The sequence below is a fragment of the Branchiostoma lanceolatum genome, chromosome 17 (assembly GCF_035083965.1).
Source record: "Branchiostoma lanceolatum isolate klBraLanc5 chromosome 17, klBraLanc5.hap2, whole genome shotgun sequence".
In the NCBI taxonomy this organism is placed as follows: domain Eukaryota; kingdom Metazoa; phylum Chordata; class Leptocardii; order Amphioxiformes; family Branchiostomatidae; genus Branchiostoma; species Branchiostoma lanceolatum.
Genome location: NC_089738.1, coordinates 1,481,691 through 1,506,443, shown reverse-complemented (window position 1 = coordinate 1,506,443; position 24,753 = coordinate 1,481,691). Strand labels below are relative to the sequence as shown.

General features: G+C 39.6%; 1 protein-coding gene and 1 long non-coding RNA gene across 3 annotated transcripts in view; both read right to left on the bottom strand.

The window, feature by feature from the left end:
* LOC136423095 (aspartoacylase-like) overlaps positions 1–719 on the bottom strand; it is a 47,890-nt gene extending 47,171 nt beyond the window's left edge. The window contains exon 1 of one of the 2 annotated variants that reach the window (XM_066411116.1): positions 43–719. The gene's annotated coding sequence lies outside the window, so the exon portion shown is untranslated. The remainder of the gene's footprint in view (positions 1–42) is intronic. The other variant, XM_066411117.1, reaches the window with a different exon arrangement.
* Positions 720–3,184: 2,465 nt separating this feature from the next.
* On the bottom strand, positions 3,185–7,319 carry LOC136423085 (uncharacterized). Its single transcript, XR_010753713.1, has 2 exons — positions 6,761–7,319; positions 3,185–3,611 (listed from the first exon to the last, which is right to left on the bottom strand). It is a non-coding gene; the product is annotated as an uncharacterized lncRNA (long non-coding RNA).
* Between the last annotated feature and the right edge of the window lie 17,434 nt (positions 7,320–24,753).

The window sequence follows — 24,753 nt, the reverse complement described above, 5'->3', positions numbered from 1 at the left end:
TTACGAGAGTTCATACTACATAGACGATTTTCTAAGACCTACCTTTTCCATAAATACAGGGGTTTATGTTGACACCGACTAGTCGACGTTATACATGTTTGTAGGCGGCCTTCAGCTTGACCAGGCCGGCCAGGTAATTACAGGTTTGCGATAGCAAAACCTATTTACAGGTTTGCGATAGCAAAACCTGTTCTGTTTTTGCATCCAAGGATGGGGGCGGCCATGTTGGATGTGACCATTTTATTGGGAGGGGTGTTTCTTTTCGCTAATGTTGGGTGTGACTATTTTGACGGAGGGGTGTTTTTCTTGCTAGTTTTCTTTTTTTTGTTTTCTTGCTAATTTTTTCTTGCTTTGGGTTGGGTGTGACCATTTTTACTGGAGGGATGTTGTTTTCACTAATGTGTGGGTGTGATAGATGGAAGTTATTAGTGTGGCGGTGTTGTGACCTTGCCGTTGGCACAAATGGACACAAGGCCCACTGTACTAAAGGACGAGCAAGGTCCACTGAGCATCATGTTGTTGAGGTCTTGTCGAAAAGTAGGGGACGACAAGATCCCCAACGATAGAGGGTTAATAAAGATTTGTTATTTAATGTGATGTTGGATTAGAAAGTGTTGAAATCGATAATATTGGGGGTGGTTTTTGTCGCTAATGTTGGTTCCCTATATTTTTCCTAGTTTTGAGTTGGGTGTGACCATTTTGACCGGAGGGGTGGTTCTTGCCACTTATGTTAGGTGTAAGAGATGAATGTTATTAGTGTGGTGGTGTTGTGACCTTGCCGTTGGCACAAATGGACACAAGGCCCACTGTACTAAAGGACGAGCAAGGTCCACTGAGCATCATGTTGTTGTGGTCTTGTCGAAAAGTAGGGGACGACAAGATCCCCAACGATAGAGGGTTGATATAGATTTGTTATTTAATGTGATGTTGGATTAGAAAGTGTTGTAATCAATAATATTGGGGGTGTTTTTTGTCGCTAATGTTGGTTCCCTATATTTTTCTTAGTTTTGGGTTGGGTGTGACCATTTTGACCGGAGGGGTAGTTTTTGCCACTAATGTTAGGTGTAAGAGATGAATGTTATTAGTATGGTGGTGTTGTGACCTTGCCGTTGGCACAAATGGACACAAGGCCCACTGTACTAAAGGACGAGCAAGGTCCACTGAGTATCATGTTCTTGTGGTCTTGTCGAAAAGTAAGGGACGACAAGATCCCCAACGATAGAGGGTTAATAAAGATTTGTTATTTAATGTGATGTTGGATTAGAAAGTGTTGTAATCAATAATATTGGGTTTTTTTTGTCGCTAATGTTGGTTCCCTATATTTTGCTTTGTTTTGGGTTGGATGTGACCATTTTGACAGGGGTGATTTTTGCCACTAATGTTAGGTGTAAGAGATGAATGTTATTAGTGTGGTGGTGTTGTGACCTTGCCGTTGGCACAAATGGACACAAGGCCCACTGTACTAAAGGACGAGCAAGGTCCACTGAGCATCATGCTGTTCTGGTCTCGTCGAAAAGTAAGGGACGACAAGATCCCAAACGATAGAGGGTTAATATAGATTTGTTATTTAATGTGATGTTGGATTAGAAAGTGTTGTAATCAATAATATTAGGGTTGGTTTTTGTCGCTAATGTTGGTTTCCTATATTTTTCCTAGTTTTGGGTTGGGTGTGACCATTTTGACCGGAGGGGTGATTTTTGCCACTTATGTTAGGTATAAGAGATGAAAGTTATTAGTGTGGTAATGTTGTGACCTTGCCGTTGGCACAAATGGACACAAGGCCCACTGTACTAAAGGACGAGCAAGGTCCACTGAGTATCATGTTCTTGTGGTCTTGTCGAAAAGTAAGGGACGACAAGATCCCCAACGATAGAGGGTTAATAAAGATTTGTTATTTAATGTGATGTTGGATTAGAAAGTGTTGTAATCAATAATATTGGTTTTTTTTGTCGCTACTGTTGGTTCCCTATATTTTGCTTTGTTTTGGGTTGGATGTGACCATTTTGACAGGGGTGATTTTTGCCACTAATGTTAGGTGTAAGAGATGAATCTTATTAGTGTGGTGGTGTTGTGACCTTGCCGTTGGCACAAATGGACACAAGGCCCACTGTACTAAAGGACGAGCAAGGTCCACTGAGCATCATGTTGTTGTGGTCTCGTCGAAAAGTAAGGGACGACAAGATCCCAAACGATAGAGGGTTAATATAGATTTGTTATTTAATGTGATGTTGGATTAGAAAGTGTTGTAATCAATAATATTAGGGTTGGTTTTTGTCGCTAATGTTGGTTTCCCATATTTTTCCTAGTTTTGGGTTGGGTGTGACCATTTTGACCGGAGGGGTGATTTTTGCCACTTATGTTAGGTATAAGGGATGAAAGTTATTAGTGTGGTGATGTTGTGACCTTGCCGTTGGCACAAATGGACACAAGGCCCACTGTACTAAAGGACGAGCAAGATCCACTGAGCATCATGTTGTTGTGATCTTGTCGAAAAGTAAGGGACGACAAGATCCCCAACGATAGAGGGTTAATATAGATTTGTTATTTAATGTGATGTTAAATTAGAAAGTGTAGGAGACGTGATCTTAAAGAACATGGCAGTTGTGGTCTTGTCAGAGATGTAGGGACGACAGCCACATAAACAATGAACGATTAGTTTGTTTAATGGTGAGATGGCCAATTAGCTTTTGGAATAAAATTAAGTCAATTTTGAAATGGTGAATACTTAAGACCCTTTCCTTCTTACAATAAAGAATGGCCGATGTATAAATACGGTTTCTTTTAGATGCCGATTTGAAGACGACCACATCAAGGATAAAGAAATGACACAGAGACAAGGATTCCCGCATACTTACCAAGGGAGACGTAAACGTTATAACACTGACTGATTATGACCTCATAATGTTGGCTTACTACGATCCTTATTAATTACTGAATGTCTCTATTGCTCTCTTGACCTTAATTTCCTAGTTTTACAAATCTCTCGTCTCCTGTCTTACTCTGCTCACACAACATTGATTACTTTATCTCTTCGCTGCAGTTCACTTAAACAAATGAATAACCGTCAAAGAATTATAGCACAACAATTAGCAGACTAATTCTAAAGTAACCGTTCCAAGTTTGGTAAGGTCAGTTGCACTGTAACTTCTTGGACGTAAGTGACGGAGTGAAATGTTACTGCAGCTTGCAGTTGCATACACATTTGTATTGGGTTTCTACCATTCGTACATCCGGTTTGATTTTAACGAGGTTAATCACCTGTATTTTCTTTCATAACGTTATACATGCAAAATCAGCTTCTAAAAGTTGCACACTAAAATAAACAACAAAATAGACAATACGTATTCGTTTGAATCAAATAAAGTGGACAACATGTGCACGCCAGTGTGTGGATTCTCTAAATCGTGTCAGGTAATGTCTGGTTGTAACAGCACAATCATTGTAACACGGCTTTGATGCTGGTCCGGCAGTGGAAGGTCTCCGGCGACCTCCCCTGCTGCGGTTAGAGTCTGTGTGGGAAACGGCCAGATTGTTCCAGGCCTGGATTGTTCCTCCCTAGTGCACGTGGATACCGGGTGCCCCGGATGACCTTGTAGTCCGGTATAGGTGACCTGTGCAGGGATCGAGAAAAAAACATACAGAAACATATCAACCTGAATGCTCTCTTCTTTGGTTCTTGTCGTCTCTGAAGACGGTAGACAGCTTCGGTCGATTTAACCTCTTGAATTATTGACTTGAATTAGACTATTCCAAAATCATGATTGGCTTTTCTTTTTCAAAGTAGTTGGCGGTGGCGTGTTAGTCATGTAGTTGCTAGGTCCTACAGCCACAGGGAAACAAAATTTAGAATGTATGTGACACTGATAAGCTGTTTGACATATTTCTTAGTACCTACGAATATGGCGTGTTATACTTACTTCAAGGTTTTGGAGTTCGATTAAACAAATAGGGCTCGAAATTCGCATTTTAGTACAGGTAAAATTGTACTAATTTTATCTTTAGCTAGGAAAACAACATTTGGAGTTAAATATGCGTGAAACTGATAAGCAATTTCACAATTTTGGGTCGGCACTCTCACGGCGATCTGGTCAATTTTACGTTTTTTTAATGGTATTTATTATATCTTCGAATTATTGTTTTATTAATTACAAATCTTTATAAGTATTCATAAATGTTTCTAACAAAAGAAAATACGAGAATACTATGTTTCAGAAGTTGTTCTGATCATTTGCAAACATTTCGAAAGTGACTATCAAAAGAGATAATTTTTTTTAATAGATTTGAAATATAGATAGCCAGATAGGTTTATTTCATATTTCGAAATATTTCGAACTAATTATATAAAGATATGGGTCATTTGCCCCCCGTAACCGTGTTGTGACTTGGAATGGGGTCCTTATGTCGCCGTGAGAGCGCGGCGAAAGCGCCGTCCAAGTGGAATGGGGGTATAACTGATACTTTAAGAATTGGACGAATGCGCCGTATCCTTTTTTTTCTACATTTGTAATTATGTTGAGCCCAACATACTGTTGGGCGCAATATATTGTGTTCGTATGGTTTCTTTCTCCTGTCAAATCTTGTTATCGACTCAGCTCGGTCGTCCCTGCACCAACTGAGCTGAAATTTGGTATACATGTAGAGTGGGTAAATACCCTGGGAGCATTATTTTTATTTTTTTCGATATTGACCTTGAACGTGAAATTATTGAGGTTTTTCTGACCAAAAACGTACATTTTGGCCTCCTGTGCTCTGGAAATACATCCAAATGACCTGAAATTTGCTATGGTGGTACATTGAACAAATATTTAAAGAATCCCATCGCACTTTTGGCATACAATACTTCGAAATGCGATTTTAGAGGGTGTTTTGGGAAGAAGATCGGCTATTTTCCTCATATGGGGTCACTGACCTAAAGGTCACATCTATATTCATCTGGCCGGGTTGACTAATTTGGTCGGCCAATGAGAGAGCGCAGATTTATCAAGCTCAACCTGATTGGTTGAAATAGTCAATTTAATTAGGGGCACTACTAGTACACTGACAGGTACAGACACAACTTCACTACTCCCTGGCTCACATCCTTGTGTTGTAAGTTATTGTTGTGTCCTACTGAAGTTATGTAAGTGCAATTGAGAAGGTTCAAAGCTTTTCTGGTGGTATTTTTCGACACACACGGTGTTTTTCTTATTTTAACACTGCATGGAAACAAAGATTTCTACAAGTTCGCAAGCTTGGACACTATGGTAAAACCTGACATTTCCTCGCTATGTACACGAATTTTCTACCCCTCTGTCACCAAGATTGGACACTAGTGCGCACAATAGTGCACACAAAGTACCCAACGTTTCCCACCTTACGAAACATCCCGTGTCGGGACGTTGACAATAACATTAACATTAACAATAGAGAGTTGTGAAGTGCGTGAAAATTTACGTTGAGCTTGCTTTGAGTAGTTGTTTAAAGTTTTTGGCTAAAAATGACGTAAATCAGTAAGAATTTTCAACCTCCTTACGTAAACCCCTGTTACATGTCTACACTATCGGGCCGCGGGGAAGTCTTGAATATCGGCGCTGATCGATAGCGCATTAAACAAAATGTGTGGCGTAGCGTTGTACTAAAAAAATAATAGCATATGAATATGGGTGCCTGGAAGAGCCCATCCATGCATAGGGTTTCAAATTGGGAGAGATCCATTTCTGACTGGTCTTCAATTCAATTATTCATTCAAATACCAACATTGCAGACATACAACAAACGTTAGCCTCTATGCCACAGTCGATTTTTGCGTGGGGAGGGAAATGGGCGAAACAAGTTGCATTTGCTCCCGCAAATGTTGCCTTTCTAGTTTTTTATGTTTTTTACACGTGAACAAATGCGACGTATCATTTTTCTACATTTTTAATTTATCTTCAGCTAATTCTACAATTGTCGGGGGTTGAGGTTTTCAAACGTGGACAAATGAGATGTACTGGAATTAGTTTTGGAATTTTTACGTTTGTCAGGCGTAAAATTTTAATACGTGGATGATACATGCGACGTATAATTTTTTCTAACTACACAACTAATTCTAAATTAATTTGTCGGGGGGGGGGGGCTTTGCACATTTTCATACTTGACAAAAAGATGTACTAGAATTGCATTTCTACGTTTTTCGGGCATATGATTTATGGTTTTCATACGTGGACGATGGGACGTACTGTTTTTTTGTACATTTGTACTTTGTCTTCAGTTAATGCTACATTTGTCAGGGGTGAGATGTACTGGAATTAGTTTTGGAATTTCTACATCTGTCAGGCGTATGATTTTCATACGTGGACGAGTGCGACGTATTATTCTTTTCTACATTTGTAGTTTTTCTACTTTAACAGTCTACATTTGTCGGGGATGTAGATTTTTAAATGTGTACAAATAAGTTGTATTGGAATTAGTTCTTATACGTGGACATGCGACATACTAGAATTAGTTCTGGAATTTCAACGTTTGTATGGCACATGATTTTGAAACGTGGATGAATGCGACGTATTTCTAAATTCTAGGCTGCTAAGTTATTGCTCATATTTCATTAAACCTAAAAAGTTTCAATAACACTTTTAACAGCAATTCTGAATATCAAACATACGTCGAGATGGTTTCGAAAATGGCTACTTGCCGAAATCTCTACCTTGCCATGAAAGGTATCTGAAATGACCACAAAAGCGTAACGTTAACATAAAAACTGAAAAGACCTACCTGCACAAAAACAGAAACAGACGCCTCTTACCTCGGTTCTGTACAGATCGGCTCTGGTGTTATTTGTCCTTCCAGTCTCAGAATCTAAATTTCCATAGTCGAGTCCTGTCTGCGGAACGTGCAACAACTTTTCCTGCCTTGGAGATTAATGAACAAACGTCTGGTGTTGCTATTTTCAAACAGTCCATATTCTTCCAGTCTCTTCTGGCCGTGCTTCCCCGTTGTTGTTTCCACTGCTGACATGGAGGTGATACATCCCTTCTTGCTCACCATGTTGTCACAACTTTCGATTAGAGTTTAGAAATCTCCATATTATCGCTAGAAATGAGTTGTTTTCTAACACAAGAAACGCCCTTTGTTCTCATACGTCTAGACACTGTGGCCACGGTACTAGACTGTGTGACTGCAGCTGTGTCCTTATGTCCGCCCACCAGACCAGTACCCTGTAACTGATACTCCCATGGGTGCATCCATGTTGCTGTGCCTGGAGAAGTCATTAACTCGGAAACAGGGCTTAAAATTGATACCCAGTCAAATTTTCCATCACAATGGCACCATCCCAACTTTGCTAACATGTCATACCATTTGTGGTCTATATCTGTTATATACTATATTGCCTAAAAGACCTAAAATTTGGTCATAACAAGATGTAACATTGACGATGGATTAAGGGCAAGAGTAACGGATTATGGTTAGGGTTATGGATTAATTACGGTTATGGTGAGGGATTAAGGGTAAGGATGACAGATTAAGGGAAAAGGTGACGGATTAGGTTATCGGGTGACAGATTAACGGCTATGGTGACGGATTAAGGGTTATGGCGACGTGACTGATTGAGGGCAACCACTGTGAGGGATCAAGGCTTTCGTGACAAATTAAGGGTTATGGAGACGGATTAAGAGCAAGGATGGATGATGAAGGTCAAGGGCAACGGATTAAGGGCCAGGGTGACGGATTAAGGGAAAGGATGGCGGATTAAGGGAAATGATTACAGATTGAGGGTAAGGATGGCGGATAAGGGGAAATGATTACAGCTTAAGGGAAAGGTAACGGATTAAGGACTAAGTTGACGGATTAAGGGTAAAGATGACGGATTAAGGGAAATGATTACAGATTAAGCGAAAGGGTGACGGATTAAGGATTGTGGTGACGGATTAAGGGCAAAGGTCGCGGATTAAGGGCTATAATGATGGTTTAAGGGTGATGGTGACGGATTAAGAGCAAAGATGGCTGATGAAGGTCAAGGGCAACGGATTAAGGGCTAGGGTAACGGATTAAGGAATAAAGTGACAGATTAAGGGTAAGAATGGCGGATTAAAGGAAATAAGTACAGATTATGGGAAAGGGTAACAGATTAAGGGCTAGGTTGATGAATTAAGGGTAAGGATGGCGGATTAAGGGAAATGATTACAGATCAAGGCGAAGGGTAACGGATTAAGGACTAAGGCGACGGATTAAGGGTAATGATGGCGGATTAGGGGAAATGAGTACAGATTAAGGGAAAGGGTGACGGATTAAGGACTAAGGTGACGGATTAAGGGTAAGGATGGCGGATTAAGGGAAATGATTACAGATTAAGGGCAAGGATGACGGATTAAGAGGAACGATCACAGATTAAGTAAAAGGGCGACGGATTAAGGATTGTGGTGACGGATTAAGGGCAAAGGTCGCGGATTAAGGGCTATGGTGACGGTTTAAGGATGATGGTGAGAGATTAAGAGCTATGATGACGGGATAAGGACAACGCTGAGGGATTAAAGGCTTTCGTGACAGATAAGGGGCAAGGGTGACAGACTTGGGTCTCTGCTGACATATTAATGTTTATGATAACGGTTTAAGGGCAATAGTGACGGATTCACTTCACAAATTACCATGCAGCGCAGATGACAGCTTCTTCAAATAATGTACATCTTTGTCTAAGCTTCCTGCACACCATAGTGCATGGTAATATATCGTTACTGTATTCTGCAATCCTGTTTGAAAGATTTCTTTACAAAAACACCCCTGCAGTTCCGTGGCAAGCTGCTAAGGGACCGAAACTTACCCCACTTCTTTCTTACGTGAAATTCAAAAGTGGGGTAATTATGCAAAAGGTTTTAGTGAAAATGTTCTTTTCAACTGAAGGTACCACCGGAAAAGTACATTCTCCCAAGGGGGTGGGTTTTACAAAAATATTCCATTTCAGAACAGTCAGTTTTTAAGATTTTGCAGGGGATAGAGATGAAGTGAAATATGACGTGTTTTAACTATTTACTTTACAACTGTTACCTTTCTAGTTATGTTCATTTCCCCCCACATTAGTTACACTGAAACGCAAACCTGTTCATATTTGCTGAACAAGCTAATATTTATCTCTAGTCTATTTTTGCATCCAAGGATGGGGACCGCCATGTTGGATGTGACCATTTCATTGGGAGGGGTGTTTTCCGTCGCTAAAGTTGGGTGTGACTATTTTGACGGAGGGGTTTTTTTCTTCTTTTTTTTATGTTAAGCCATACCTAGTATGGCTAAACATATTGTTTTTACTCATGTTTATGTTTAGCCATACCTAGTATGGCTAAACATATTGTTTTTATATTTCACTTCCCATACCTAGAGGTATGGGTAGAGTGAAATATATTGTATTTGTCTGGTTCTTCTTCTTCTCCTCCTCCTGACAAATCTTCAAATGGCTTCTACTCCGCCATTTCTTACCCAACCGACCTGAAATTTGGCATGGAGGTAAAGAGGGCAAATACCCCCAGGCCCTTTTTAAATCGTTTTGAAACAGGCCTTAAAATCATTTTTATGGAGGTTTTTTGGGGCATTTTTAGGCAATTTCTATATTTTTGGCTCCTGTGCCCTGGTACTAGTATTACAAGCAAATGACCTGGAATTCGGCACAAGGGTGCCTTGAACATGTCCCTACAGGACTTCAATCACATTTCGGGTGTACATCACTTCAAAATGCTTGGTTTTGGGGACTTTTGGACCCATTTTCAGACCAAAAACGGGTCAAAAGTGCTGTCCCCGTTCCATGTTCTATCTAAGAATCCATGTTCTATCTAAGGTTCCGGGCGTTCCATTTGCTGCTGGCCAAAGAACATGTGTTCTTTTCAGGTAACCTGAGGTCATGTTGCAGGTAAATACGCAAGCCTTTGCACTAAGAAGCTCTTGGTGTCTCGCAGAACTTGAATAGAGAATTTGTTTGCACGGGTGATTTTGAAACAGTCAATTTATGCATTGAGAGGGACTCCGAGGGAGATTGGCAAAGTATGATGCTCTCGCAAATGTTGCCAAATAAACATGGTTTTTGGGGCATGGTCAAATTTAATTATGGCGGCTTCAACCACTAATAAATCACGACTTGACGACGAGAAAAATGCAATCCGTCTCTGAATTGGTTGTGTCGCACTTATATACAACTTATAATCAAACCCATACCAACGATGATGATATACCACTAGGCCGAGGTAGGCCGATCTGATCGATTGCGAGCAGGTTTGCATGCAGTTTCACTTTCTGCACCAACAACCTTTGACCCAGGAAGCACTAGTAATACTTCACAAGCGCCTCTCAAAGCACGATTGTCTACACATGATGTGAATGAATATCAGCAAACTTTTGAATTGTTGAAATAATTTTACTGTAAAAAAGACAGGCATTGTTGGCTTTTTATGCGGTAGTTATCTAGCACGTTTTTAATAGGTCATTTTGCGTTGTAGGGGTTCAACACAACTTAAATTGTTAATACTTTTTGAATAGCAAGGTTAAGAATAGACAAGAAATTTCATACGCTATTTATCTCATAATTGTTTACATATGAAATTGTTTTATATAAAATAAACCAATGTCGGGTCGGCCTTTGTATGTGCCACGAAGCCCTTCCCCCTCCTAATAGTAATAACGTTGGGTAACATAAATTCGCCATTTTTCCGATAATGGTTGACTAAAATCAATCCAGCAGAACCATCCTTTGTTTCTATTATTCTGTCAGTATCTTGTACTATCTTAAAGTTTGCACTAATCATATATATGGTAGATTTTGTCTCTAGTCGTGCTGACACCATAATATTTCAACTTGAAACTACCGTCCGCCGCACGCACAATGACGGTGTTGTCGGACAGGTGTGAACATTAATTCGGGAGAGAAGATTCGTCTTGAATATCTTACCGCTAATTACATTTTATACAGCAGCTATTCGTTCCATCCGTGGCTTGAGGAGAGTGCTATGGATATAGATGTGTCTGAGTAAAAAAAATACACGAAAAAACGGCCGTACCGCACGCATCAGGCCTACGGGAACAACCCGTGTGTTGAGTCGGTAGAACGTCAAAGTCGACATCCACCGTCATGGCAACGAGTACATTATTCATGGCAAGTTAGCCGGATGCCGTAGCATTGATAATACTACTATGTCCATGTATTCCTTGTTGTGTTAGAAGCAAACTTTGAGGAAAATATCGTCCTCAGTCCACAATCACACGCAACATTTAGACAAAAAAGTGTTCCTCACAAACCTTTGTCGTCTGCTTGACAACAGGATTCTGGGTAATGATATGGCGGCGGGAAAATACACGTGCCGTAGGTTGTAGCAACAAAGATCACACTTAGAGTCCAATTGCAGGTCAGCAATTTTAAGAAAATAAGTTGTCTTGTAAATGATTGTGTTTAGCAGGAAGCGGATGTGACATTTGTCTTATAAACCAGCCGACAACGATGCAGTGTGATTCTCCCACGATGCCCTCAGACTGTTCCAATAAGGGACGGAGAGTTTTTGTCCTCGTCGCCTTCTAATGCATGGTTATCGAAGCTTTTCAGCCAGTGTTCTGAATACGTTAGTCTGTCAAGTTTGCATTTCTAGCGGTATTACTGATGTTGCATCTAGCACATATCCCTAAATACCCCGTTTTCGAAAAATCGTGAATTTAAGTACCCCGCGAATTTATGTAACCCAATGTTATAGTTTTGTATATTTGCATAGTGCATGTTTGCGCATTTTTCCAGGGTGATGTATAGTATTGTACTTTTATATATAGTGTATAGTATTGTTGTGTATCTTTGCATATGTTCAAGCATGTTAATGAATGTAGATGAAGAATAAATAGATCTTGGGACAAGTCTTCTTGTGTTTAGATGGAATTTTTGGATGGTCCATTTCGTCAAAAGATCAATTATTGCATGGGGGGGCGAAGTGAAATATGCTGAATTTGCTCTTAAAGCAAATGACGGCCAGTCTAGTTACTCATGTTTCTTCTTCTCCTGTCAAATCTTCAAATCGATTCATCTCTGTCATTTTTTGACCAAATGACCTGAAATTTGGTACAGAGGTAATGTAGGCAAAAACCAATGTGCGCTCTTTTCCTTTTTTTGATATTGACCTTGAAAGTGATTTTATTGAGGTTTTTAGGCTATTTTTAGCATATCTTGGCCTCCTGCGCACTGGTATTTCAACCGAATGACCTGGAATTTGCTGTATATGTGGCTTGAACAAATATTTAAAGGACTACATTCCCATTTTTTGCATACATATATTCAAAACGATTTATTTTGGGCTTTCTTGACAATATTTGCCACTTCTGTCACTTTCAATACTACATATGACCTAAAGGTCATTGACCCCAAGTGCCCTGCATCTGGCCTTGCATGCCTGTGAGCCTTGCGACCACCTGATTGGTCTAATTAATTACATGGCGCAGGTGTAGGCTAGTATTCATGCCAAATATGGTATGGGAATTCCTAGGACATGTGATTGGCTTTGTTCACTCTTTTTTTTTAAAGATACACATCTCCAGTTCCTATATGTATTAAACCAAAATAATGTGAAATTTGGCATGTACACAGGCCCTTATTCAAATGTTTGCCATACAGCCTTTCAAAACGATTTTTTAAACAAAGAATTTTTTGGTTTCGTTATTTTCAACCCAAAGTGTATACTATTGAATCATGCATTCAAACAAAGGGGTGTCACATTTTTATATTTCACACATTTTTGGTCATTTCCTTCTTCTCCTGTCAAATCTTCATATATATCATTATGTATACTATGGAAAACTTCATTCTTCCCTGGGGTTGATCTTTTTTAATTCAATTTTGAACTGGGTTGTTTATGCGCAAGAGTGTAATTTTCAGCGGATATGTTTCCACTGGTCTAGTTTACATGGAGATGGCACGGAATATCCCATTCTTGCAAGGGGAGGATTCTGTAATTATTTATTTCAATTTTGAGCTGGAATGATTATGAAAAAGTCCATTTGTCAGCAGAAGTGTATTTGTTAATTAATAAGTGGATATGGTTTTGGACTGGTCCATATTGTGTTGAGGTGCTACTGGAAGACTCCACTCCTGTATGGAGAGACTGATAATTGTTTTTAAACTCAAGTTTGATCCATTTTTTTAGTGGAAGTATTTTAGAATGGTCCATTGTTATTTTGGGAGTCCATTTTTTGCATGGCGAGGAGCATGGCTAAACATGCTGTATTTAGCTCAAGCTATTTATCCCATTTTTTTATCCCAAAAAATTATTTCAATCGTAAACCGTGATAACTATTTTTACACGTGATAACGTCTGTCACAAATATATCCCATTATTCCACTAGAAAGACAATTTTTGAAGCCTTTACTAGTAAATTCATGGGATAGCACCCCCTTATCCCATCGATTCACTATAAGAGAAATCTAAATAACTCTTACTAGTGTATTGTTGGGATAGCACCCCCTTATCCCATCGATTCACTATAAGAGAAATCTCTTACTAGTGTATTGTTGGGATAGCACCCCCTTATCCGATCGATTCACTATAAGAGACATCTAAATAACTCTTACTAGTGTATTGTTTGGATAGCACCCCCTTATCCCATCGATTTACTATAACTGACATCTAAATAACTCTTACTAGTGTATTGTTGGGATAGCACCCCCTTATCCCATCGATTCACTATAAGAGATATCTAAATAACTCTTACTAGTGTATTGTTGGGATAGCACCCCCTTATCCCATCGATTCACTTAAGAGACATCTAAACAACTCTTACTAGTGTATTGTTGGGATAGCACCCCCTTATCCCATCGATTCACTATAAGAGACATCTAAATAACTCTTACTAGTGTAGTTGGGATAGCACCCCCTTATCCCATCGATTCACTATAAGAGACATCTTAATAACTCTTACTAGTGTATTGTTGGGATAGCACCCCCTTATCCCATCGATTCACTATAAGAGAAATCTCTTACTAGTGTATTGTTGGGATAGCACCCCCTTATCCCATCGATTCACTATAAGAGACATCTAAATAACTCTTACTAGTGTATTGTTGGGATAGCACCCCCTTATCCCATCGATTCACTATAAGAGAAATCTCTTACTAGTGTATTGTTGGGATAGCACCCCCTTATCCCATCGATTCACTATAAGAGACATCTAAATAACTCTTACTAGTGTATTGTTGGGATAGCACCCCCTTATCCCATCGATTCACTATAAGAGATATCTAAATAACTCTTACTAGTGTATTGTTGGGATAGCACCCCCTTATCCCATCGATTCACTTAAGAGACATCTAAACAACTCTTACTAGTGTATTGTTGGGATAGCACCCCCTTATCCCATCGATTCACTATAAGAGACATCTAAATAACTCTTACTAGTGTATTGTTGGGATAGCACCCCCTTATCCCATCGATTCACTATAAGAGACATCTAGATAACTCTTACTAGTGTATTGTTGGGATAGCACCCCCTTATTCCATCGATTCACTATAAGAGACATCTAAATAACTCTTACTAGTGTATTGTTGGGATAGCACCCCCTTATCCCATCGATTCACTATAAGAGAAATCTCTTACTAGTGTATTGTTGGGATAGCACCCCCTTATCCCATCGATTCACTATAAGAGACATCTTAATAACTCTTACTAGTGTATTGTTGGGATAGTACCCCCTTATCCCATCGATTCACTATAAGAGAAATCTCTTACTAGTGTATTGTTGGGATAGCACCCCCTTATCCCATCGATTCACTATAAGAGACATCTAAATAACTCTTACTAGTGTATTGTTGGGATAGCACCCCCTTATCCCATCGATTCACTATAAGAGAAATCTCTTACTAGTGTATTGTTGGGATAGCACCCCCTTATCCCATCGATTCACTATAAGAGACATCTAAATAACTCTTACTAGTGTATTGTTGGGATAGCACCCCCTTATCCCATCGATTCACTATAAGAGATATCTAAATAACTCTTACTAGTGTATTGTTGGGATAGCACCCCCTTATCCCATCGATTCACTTAAGAGACATCTAAACAACTCTTACTAGTGTATTGTTGGGATAGCACCCCCTTATCCCATCGATTCACTATAAGAGACATCTAAATAACTCTTACTAGTGTATTGTTGGGATAGCACCCCCTTATCCCATCGATTCACTATAAGAGACATCTTAATAACTCTTACTAGTGTATTGTTGGGATAGCACCCCCTTATCCCATCGATTCACTATAAGAGAAATCTCTTACTAGTGTATTGTTGGGATAGCACCCCCTTATCCCATCGATTCACTATAAGAGACATCTAAATAACTCTTACTAGTGTAGTTGGGATAGCACCCCCTTATCCCATCGATTCACTATAAGAGACATCTTAATAACTCTTACTAGTGTATTGTTGGGATAGCACCCCCTTATCCCATCGATTCACTATAAGAGAAATCTCTTACTAGTGTATTGTTGGGATAGCACCCCCTTATCCCATCGATTCACTATAAGAGACATCTAAATAACTCTTACTAGTGTATTGTTGGGATAGCACCCCCTTATCCCATCGATTCACTATAAGAGAAATCTCTTACTAGTGTATTGTTGGGATAGCACCCCCTTATCCCATCGATTCACTATAAGAGACATCTAAATAACTCTTACTAGTGTATTGTTGGGATAGCACCCCCTTATCCCATCGATTCACTATAAGAGATATCTAAATAACTCTTACTAGTGTATTGTTGGGATAGCACCCCCTTATCCCATCGATTCACTTAAGAGACATCTAAACAACTCTTACTAGTGTATTGTTGGGATAGCACCCCCTTATCCCATCGATTCACTATAAGAGACATCTAAATAACTCTTACTAGTGTATTGTTGGGATAGCACCCCCTTATCCCATCGATTCACTATAAGAGACATCTAGATAACTCTTACTAGTGTATTGTTGGGATAGCACCCCCTTATTCCATCGATTCACTATAAGAGACATCTAAATAACTCTTACTAGTGTATTGTTGGGATAGCACCCCCTTATCCCATCGATTCACTATAAGAGAAATCTCTTACTAGTGTATTGTTGGGATAGCACCCCCTTATCCCATCGATTCACTATAAGAGACATCTTAATAACTCTTACTAGTGTATTGTTGGGATAGTACCCCCTTATCCCATCGATTCACTATAAGAGAAATCTCTTACTAGTGTATTGTTGGGATAGCACCCCCTTATCCCATCGATTCACTATAAGAGACATCTAAATAACTCTTACTAGTGTATTGTTGGGATAGCACCCCCTTATCCCATCGATTCACTATAAGAGAAATCTCTTACTAGTGTATTGTTGGGATAGCACCCCCTTATCCCATCGATTCACTATAAGAGACATCTAAATAACTCTTACTAGTGTATTGTTGGGATAGCACCCCCTTATCCCATCGATTCACTATAAGAGATATCTAAATAACTCTTACTAGTGTATTGTTGGGATAGCACCCCCTTATCCCATCGATTCACTTAAGAGACATCTAAACAACTCTTACTAGTGTATTGTTGGGATAGCACCCCCTTATCCCATCGATTCACTATAAGAGACATCTAAATAACTCTTACTAGTGTATTGTTGGGATAGCACCCCCTTATCCCATCGATTCACTATAAGAGACATCTTAATAACTCTTACTAGTGTATTGTTGGGATAGCACCCCCTTATCCCATCGATTCACTATAAGAGAAATCTCTTACTAGTGTATTGTTGGGATAGCACCCCCTTATCCCATCGATTCACTATAAGAGACATCTAAATAACTCTTACTAGTGTATTGTTGGGATAGCACCCCCTTATCCCATCGATTCACTATAAGAGAAATCTCTTACTAGTGTATTGTTGGGATAGCACCCCCTTATCCCATCGATTCACTATAAGAGACATCTAAATAACTCTTACTAGTGTATTGTTGGGATAGCACCCCCTTATCCCATCGATTCACTATAAGAGATATCTAAATAACTCTTACTAGTGTATTGTTGGGATAGCACCCCCTTATCCCATCGATTCACTTAAGAGACATCTAAACAACTCTTACTAGTGTATTGTTGGGATAGCACCCCCTTATCCCATCGATTCACTATAAGAGACATCTAAATAACTCTTACTAGTGTATTGTTGGGATAGCACCCCCTTATCCCATCGATTCACTATAAGAGACATCTAGATAACTCTTACTAGTGTATTGTTGGGATAGCACCCCCTTATCCCATCGATTCACTATAAGAGACATCTAAATAACTCTTACTAGTGTATTGTTGGGATAGCACCCCCTTATCCCATCGATTCACTATAAGAGAAATCTCTTACTAGTGTATTGTTGGGATAGCACCCCCTTATCCCATCGATTCACTATAAGAGACATCTTAATAACTCTTACTAGTGTATTGTTGGGATAGTACCCCCTTATCCCATCGATTCACTATAAGAGAAATCTCTTACTAGTGTATTGTTGGGATAGCACCCCCTTATCCCATCGATTCACTATAAGAGACATCTAAATAACTCTTACTAGTGTATTGTTGGGATAGCACCCCCTTATCCCATCGATTCACTATAAGAGAAATCTCTTACTAGTGTATTGTTGGGATAGCACCCCCTTATCCCATCGATTCACTATAAGAGACATCTAAATAACTCTTACTAGTGTATTGTTGGGATAGCACCCCCTTATCCCATCGATTCACTATAAGAGATATCTAAATAACTCTTACTAGTGTATTGTTGGGATAGCACCCCCTTATCCCATCGATTCACTTAAGAGACATCTAAACAACTCTTACTAGTGTATTGTTGGGATAGCACCCCCTTATCCCATCGATTCACTATAAGAGACATCTAAATAACTCTTACTAGTGTATTGTTGGGATAGCACCCCCTTATCCCATCGATTCACTATAAGAGACATCTTAATAACTCTTACTAGTGTATTGTTGGGATAGCACCCCCTTATCCCATCGATTCACTATAAGAGAAATCTCTTACTAGTGTATTGTTGGGATAGCACCCCCTTATCCCATCGATTCACTATAAGAGACATCTAAATAACTCTTACTAGTGTATTGTTGGGATAGCACCCCCTTATCCCATCGATTCACTATAAGAGAAATCTCTTACTAGTGTATTGTTGGGATAGCACCCCCTTATCCCATCGATTCACTATAAGAGACATCTAAATAACTCTTACTAGTGTATTGTTGGGATAGCACCCCCTTATCCCATCGATTCACTATAAGAGATATCTAAATAACTCTTACTAGTGTATTGTTGGGATAGCACCCCCTTATCCCATCGATTCACTTAAGAGACATCTAAACAACTCTTACTAGTGTATTGTTGGGATAGCACCCCCTTATCCCATCGATTCACTATAAGAGACATCTAAATAACTCTTACTAGTGTATTGTTGGGATAGCACCCCCTTATCCCATCGATTCACTATAAGAGAAATCTCTTACTAGTGTATTGTTGGGATAGCACCCCCTTATCCCATCGATTCACTATAAGAGACATCTAAATAACTCTTACTAGTGTATTGTTGGGATAGCACCCCCTTATCCCATCGATTCACTATAAGAGAAATCTCTTACTAGTGTATTGTTGGGATAGCACCCCCTTATCCCATCGATTCACTATAAGAGACATCTAAATAACTCTTACTAGTGTATTGTTGGGATAGCACCCCCTTATCCCATCGATTCACTATAAGAGATATCTAAATAACTCTTACTAGTGTATTGTTGGGATAGCACCCCCTTATCCCATCGATTCACTTAAGAGACATCTAAACAACTCTTACTAGTGTATTGTTGGGATAGCACCCCCTTATCCCATCGATTCACTATAAGAGACATCTAAATAACTCTTACTAGTGTATTGTTGGGATAGCACCCCCTTATCCCATCGATTCACTATAAGAGACATCTAGATAACTCTTACTAGTGTATTGTTGGGATAGCACCCCCTTATCCCATCGATTCACTATAAGAGACATCTAAATAACTCTTACTAGTGTATTGTTGGGATAGCACCCCCTTATCCCATCGATTCACTATAAGAGAAATCTCTTACTAGTGTATTGTTGGGATAGCACCCCCTTATCCCATCGATTCACTATAAGAGACATCTTAATAACTCTTACTAGTGTATTGTTGGGATAGTACCCCCTTATCCCATCGATTCACTATAAGAGAAATCTCTTACTAGTGTATTGTTGGGATAGCACCCCCTTATCCCATCGATTCACTATAAGAGACATCTAAATAACTCTTACTAGTGTATTGTTGGGATAGCACCCCCTTATCCCATCGATTCACTATAAGAGAAATCTCTTACTAGTGTATTGTTGGGATAGCACCCCCTTATCCCATCGATTCACTATAAGAGACATCTAAATAACTCTTACTAGTGTATTGTTGGGATAGCACCCCCTTATCCCATCGATTTACTATAAGAGATATCTAAATAACTCTTACTAGTGTATTGTTGGGATAGCACCCCCTTATCCCATCGATTCACTTAAGAGACATCTAAACAACTCTTACTAGTGTATTGTTGGGATAGCACCCCCTTATCCCATCGATTCACTATAAGAGACATCTAAATAACTCTTACTAGTGTATTGTTGGGATAGCACCCCCTTATCCCATCGATTCACTATAAGAGACATCTTAATAACTCTTACTAGTGTATTGTTGGGATAGCACCCCCTTATCCCATCGATTCACTATAAGAGAAATCTCTTACTAGTGTATTGTTGGGATAGCACCCCCTTATCCCATCGATTCACTATAAGAGACATCTAAATAACTCTTACTAGTGTATTGTTGGGATAGCACCCCCTTATCCCATCGATTCACTATAAGAGAAATCTCTTACTAGTGTATTGTTGGGATAGCACCCCCTTATCCCATCGATTCACTATAAGAGACATCTAAATAACTCTTACTAGTGTATTGTTGGGATAGCACCCCCTTATCCCATCGATTCACTATAAGAGATATCTAAATAACTCTTACTAGTGTATTGTTGGGATAGCACCCCCTTATCCCATCGATTCACTTAAGAGACATCTAAACAACTCTTACTAGTGTATTGTTGGGATAGCACCCCCTTATCCCATCGATTCACTATAAGAGACATCTAAATAACTCTTACTAGTGTATTGTTGGGATAGCACCCCCTTATCCCATCGATTCACTATAAGAGACATCTAGATAACTCTTACTAGTGTATTGTTGGGATAGCACCCCCTTATCCCATCGATTCACTATAAGAGACATCTAAATAACTCTTACTAGTGTATTGTTGGGATAGCACCCCCTTATCCCATCGATTCACTATAAGAGAAATCTCTTACTAGTGTATTGTTGGGATAGCACCCCCTTATCCCATCGATTCACTATAAGAGACATCTAAATAACTCTTACTAGTGTATTGTTGGGATAGCACCCCCTTATCCCATCGATTCACTATAAGAGACATCTAAATAACTCTTACTAGTGTATTGTTGGGATAGCACCCCCTTATCCCATCGATTCACTATAAGAGACATCTAAATAACTCTTACTAGTGTATTGTTGGGATAGCACCCCCTTATCCCATCGATTCACTTAAGAGACATCTAAACAACTCTTACTAGTGTATTGTTGGGATAGCACCCCCTTATCCCATCGATTCACTATAAGAGAGATCTAAATAACTCTTACTAGTGTATTGTTGGGATAGCACCCCCTTATCCCATCGATTCACTTTAAGAGACATCTAGATAACTCTTACTAGTGTATTGTTGGGATAGCACCCCCTTATCCCATCGATTCACTATAAGAGACATCTAGATAACTCTTACTAGTGTATTGTTGGGATAGCACCCCCTTATCCCATCGATTCACTATAAGAGACATCTAAATAACTCTTACTAGTGTATTGTTGGGATAGCACCCCCTTATCCCATCGATTCACTATAAGAGACATCTAAATAATTATTTCAGTTCTTCGGACCTCTTCATATCAATGGGATAAGCCACGAACGCCGCGCCGGTATTCAATTTCATAAAGTCCACTGAAAGATCCCAGTTTTTTTACGGATTTTAGGGTGTTTGTGGCTGCTTACTGATAACGCGTTATTTATCTTACCTTGTTGTTAATATTTGGCGATAAAGGAAAGAAAGAAAGAGTTTGAATTATTTACAAATCACACTTTCTTACGGGGAAGAGAAGTTCGCGGTATCATCTAGTTCTAAAGGTCAGTCAGTTCACGATATTTTTATGTTTGCGATGGAAACAAGAGTTCGCTGTTACGCGACATGTTTAGAAATATGCATGTCCTTTGAACCACTACAGACATTCCACCCTCTAGCGTTCAGCCAGTGGCGCGTTTTCACATCTGGTAGAAAACAATGCTGTAGTGATCTTACCCCATCTGCTATAATCGGTGATATGCAGCGTTAAATCGCTACTAAATCATGTCGCCGCGCAGTGACACGAAAACACGTGTTTCGTGAACAGCTTGTGGGAATTAAGACTTCTGCTACGTGTCGCTTTAAAAATTTAGAAGTTAATGATAGTTTTGCATGCATTCAATCATTGCGGACTTTGGTTGATGGCGGCATATTTTGCGCATTGTAAAGGATTCAGTCTGTAGACGAGACCAGTCGTTACTGACAAATCATAAGGTTAATGACCCCCACTAGGGGGCTAGCCGTTACAGCATGTGCAGGGTCGATCGTTACATCTTACATGACAGCCTGACTTATTTATTTATTTATTTATTCGACTTGCTGCTCGCCGCGCGATATCAGGCTACAGGAGGGCTGTGTCATGGATCTGGTGTCATCAACCCCAGAACAACAACAAGTCAGAGTGCATCGTATTTGTTTGGACTTGCCGTTGACATGGCGACAATGTCCCGAGTCTTCAACCTGTTGCTTCTAGTGCCGTACTATACTTTAACTGTATGCTTAGCTGTTGACAATTGGATCCTAATCTTAACTACGCATTTCATCACATTTCACTTCATTTACGCAGTACCAATCCATCTGATTATGTTGAGATTCAGAGGTATGGATTGAGAATTCCTTGACCTTTATAATGCAAAGCAATAAAACGAGGATGTTATGTCATGAGAGGGCTTAAACGCGAGGAGGTTGAAAATGAGAGTAAGCTCGAGGGAAGACGAGTCTAATCTGGAAGTGCGAAAGATATCGGATTGGCACTTCGAGTGTCTTTTAAAGCGCGCACAGCATATAAAACATCGCAAACTACGCCCAAAACAAGTGCGACTGCAACATCTGCTTGGAAAATGAAGGCAACCACGTACCCAGCTCACTGTGTGACTTGCTCTTGCATAAGGTTTTGGGAATGTATTCAGTGGATTGTTTCATTGTATAGACGGGGGACATCACTACCTATTACTAGGTACAAGGAACAAGGTTATTTTGATTCTGCAAGATGGTATATCAAACGGAGAACGATCACACAAAGCATCTCCGCCTCATGCGGACTTCGTTTAAGCAGATATGATAAGAAACAAACCTCCCTGTGAAATTCTGTGACAATTGACAGGAAGGAAAAAGATTCAGGGAGAACGCTTTTTAACACCATTACCGTAAGTCCGCAATTTCAAATTAAAAATGGGACATGAATTTGAACGTATACAAAGTCCGTCAGGCGTCGCTCTTCGCTGTTGCCTCTGAAGGTGGTACATGAATAGTCACAGTATTATAGTGTGTGAAACAAATCAAAGGAAAGAGTATAAACTAGTGATCCCAACCGAGATTCAGATATAACAGGCACGCACGCCTTAACCACTAGGCTAAAAGGTTGCGACCAGTAAGACTGGTCAGTTGGAGGCGCTTGAATCCCCACTGTTACACTGCATGTCCCGGTATGTCTCCACTCTTGGCACGGATAAGAAGGGGATTTCTACACGAAAATAAGTCCGTCAGTAGTCGCGGATTTGTTGTAGTCACCTCTGAGAGGGATGTATTTTATCTGACATAATCACTACCGACAACTATACTTACATACTTTTCTGTTACTGAAAAAAAACAGGCACTCAACTGTTTAAAGTGTATTGAACGGACAGGCGTGACGATAAACGTAAACTAGTTTGAATTGGCCCTTTCGCACAGCTCTTATTCCCTTTTTTTGCCAGGGAATTGATGGGATAAGGGGTTGGCGCCGGTTACTATCAAAACAATACACTAGTAAGAGCTTTTAGCTATCTCTTTGAATCGATGGGATAAGGGGGTGCTATCCCAACAATACACTAGTAAGAGTTATTTAGATGTCTCTTATAGTGAATCGATGGGATAAGGGGGTGCTATCCCAACAATACACTAGTAAGAGTTATTTAGATATCTCTTATAGTGAATCGATGGGATTAGGGGGTGCTATCCCAACAATACACTAGTAAGAGATTTCTCTTATAGTAAATCGACGGGATAAGGGGGTGCTATCCCAACAATACACTAGTAAGAGATTTCTCTTATAGTGAATCTATGGGGTAAGGAAGTGCTATCCCGACAATACACTAGTAAGAGTTATTTAGATGTCTTTTATAGTGAATCGATGAGATAAAGGGGTGCTATCCCAACAATACACTGGTAAGAGATGTCTCTTAATGGGATAAGGGGGTGCTATCCCAACAATACACTAGTTAGAGTTATTTAGATGTCTCTTATAGTGAATCGATGGGATAAGGGAGTGCTATCCCAACAATACACTAGTAAGAGTTAAATAGATATCTCTTATAGTAAATCGACGGGATAAGGGGGTGCTATCCCAACAATACACTAGTAAGAGATTTCTCTTATAGTGAATCTATGGGGTAAGGAAGTGCTATCCCAACAATACACTAGTAAGAGTTATTTAGATGTCTTTTATAGTGAATCGATGAGATAAAGGGGTGCTATCCCAACAATACACTAGTTAGAGTTATCTAGATTTCTCTTATAGTGAATCGATGGGATAAGGGGGTGCTATCCCAACAATACACTAGTAAGAGATTTCTCTTATAGTAAATCGATGGGATAAGGGGGTGCTATCCCAACAATACACTAGTAAGAGATTTCTCTTATAGTAAATCGATGGGATAAGGGGGTGCTATCCCAACAATACACTAATAAGAGTTTTTTTTTCAATGGATTTTATAGTAAATTGATGGGATAACAACATCTAATAAGAGTTATCCCAACTTTTCAATGCTATCCCGTTTTCTAACAGGAATTATTTTCAGAACTAAATAATAGGAATAAATAATCAAGTGTGTATTTGCTCGCAAATGTTGCCTTTCTAGTTCTTTTTTGTGTTCTTGCTAATTTTTTTCTTGCTGTGGGTTGGGTGTGACCATTTTTACTGGAGGGATTTTTTTTTCACTAATGTGTGGGTGTGATAGATGGAAGTTTTTAATGTGGTGGTGTTGAGACCTTGCTGTTGGCACAAATGGACACAAAGCCCACTGTACTAAAGGACGAGCAAGGTCCACTGAGCATCATGTTGTTGTGGTCTTGTCGAAAAGTAAGGGACGACAAGATCCCTAACGATAGAGGGTTAATATAGATTTGTTATTTAATGTGATGTTGGATTAGAAAGTGTTGGAATCGATAATATTGGGGGTGGTTTTTGTCGCTAATGTTGGTTCCCTATATTCTTCCTAGTTTTGGGTTAGGTGTGACCATTTTGACTGGAGGGGGATTTTTGCCACTAATATTAGGTGTAAGAGATGAGTG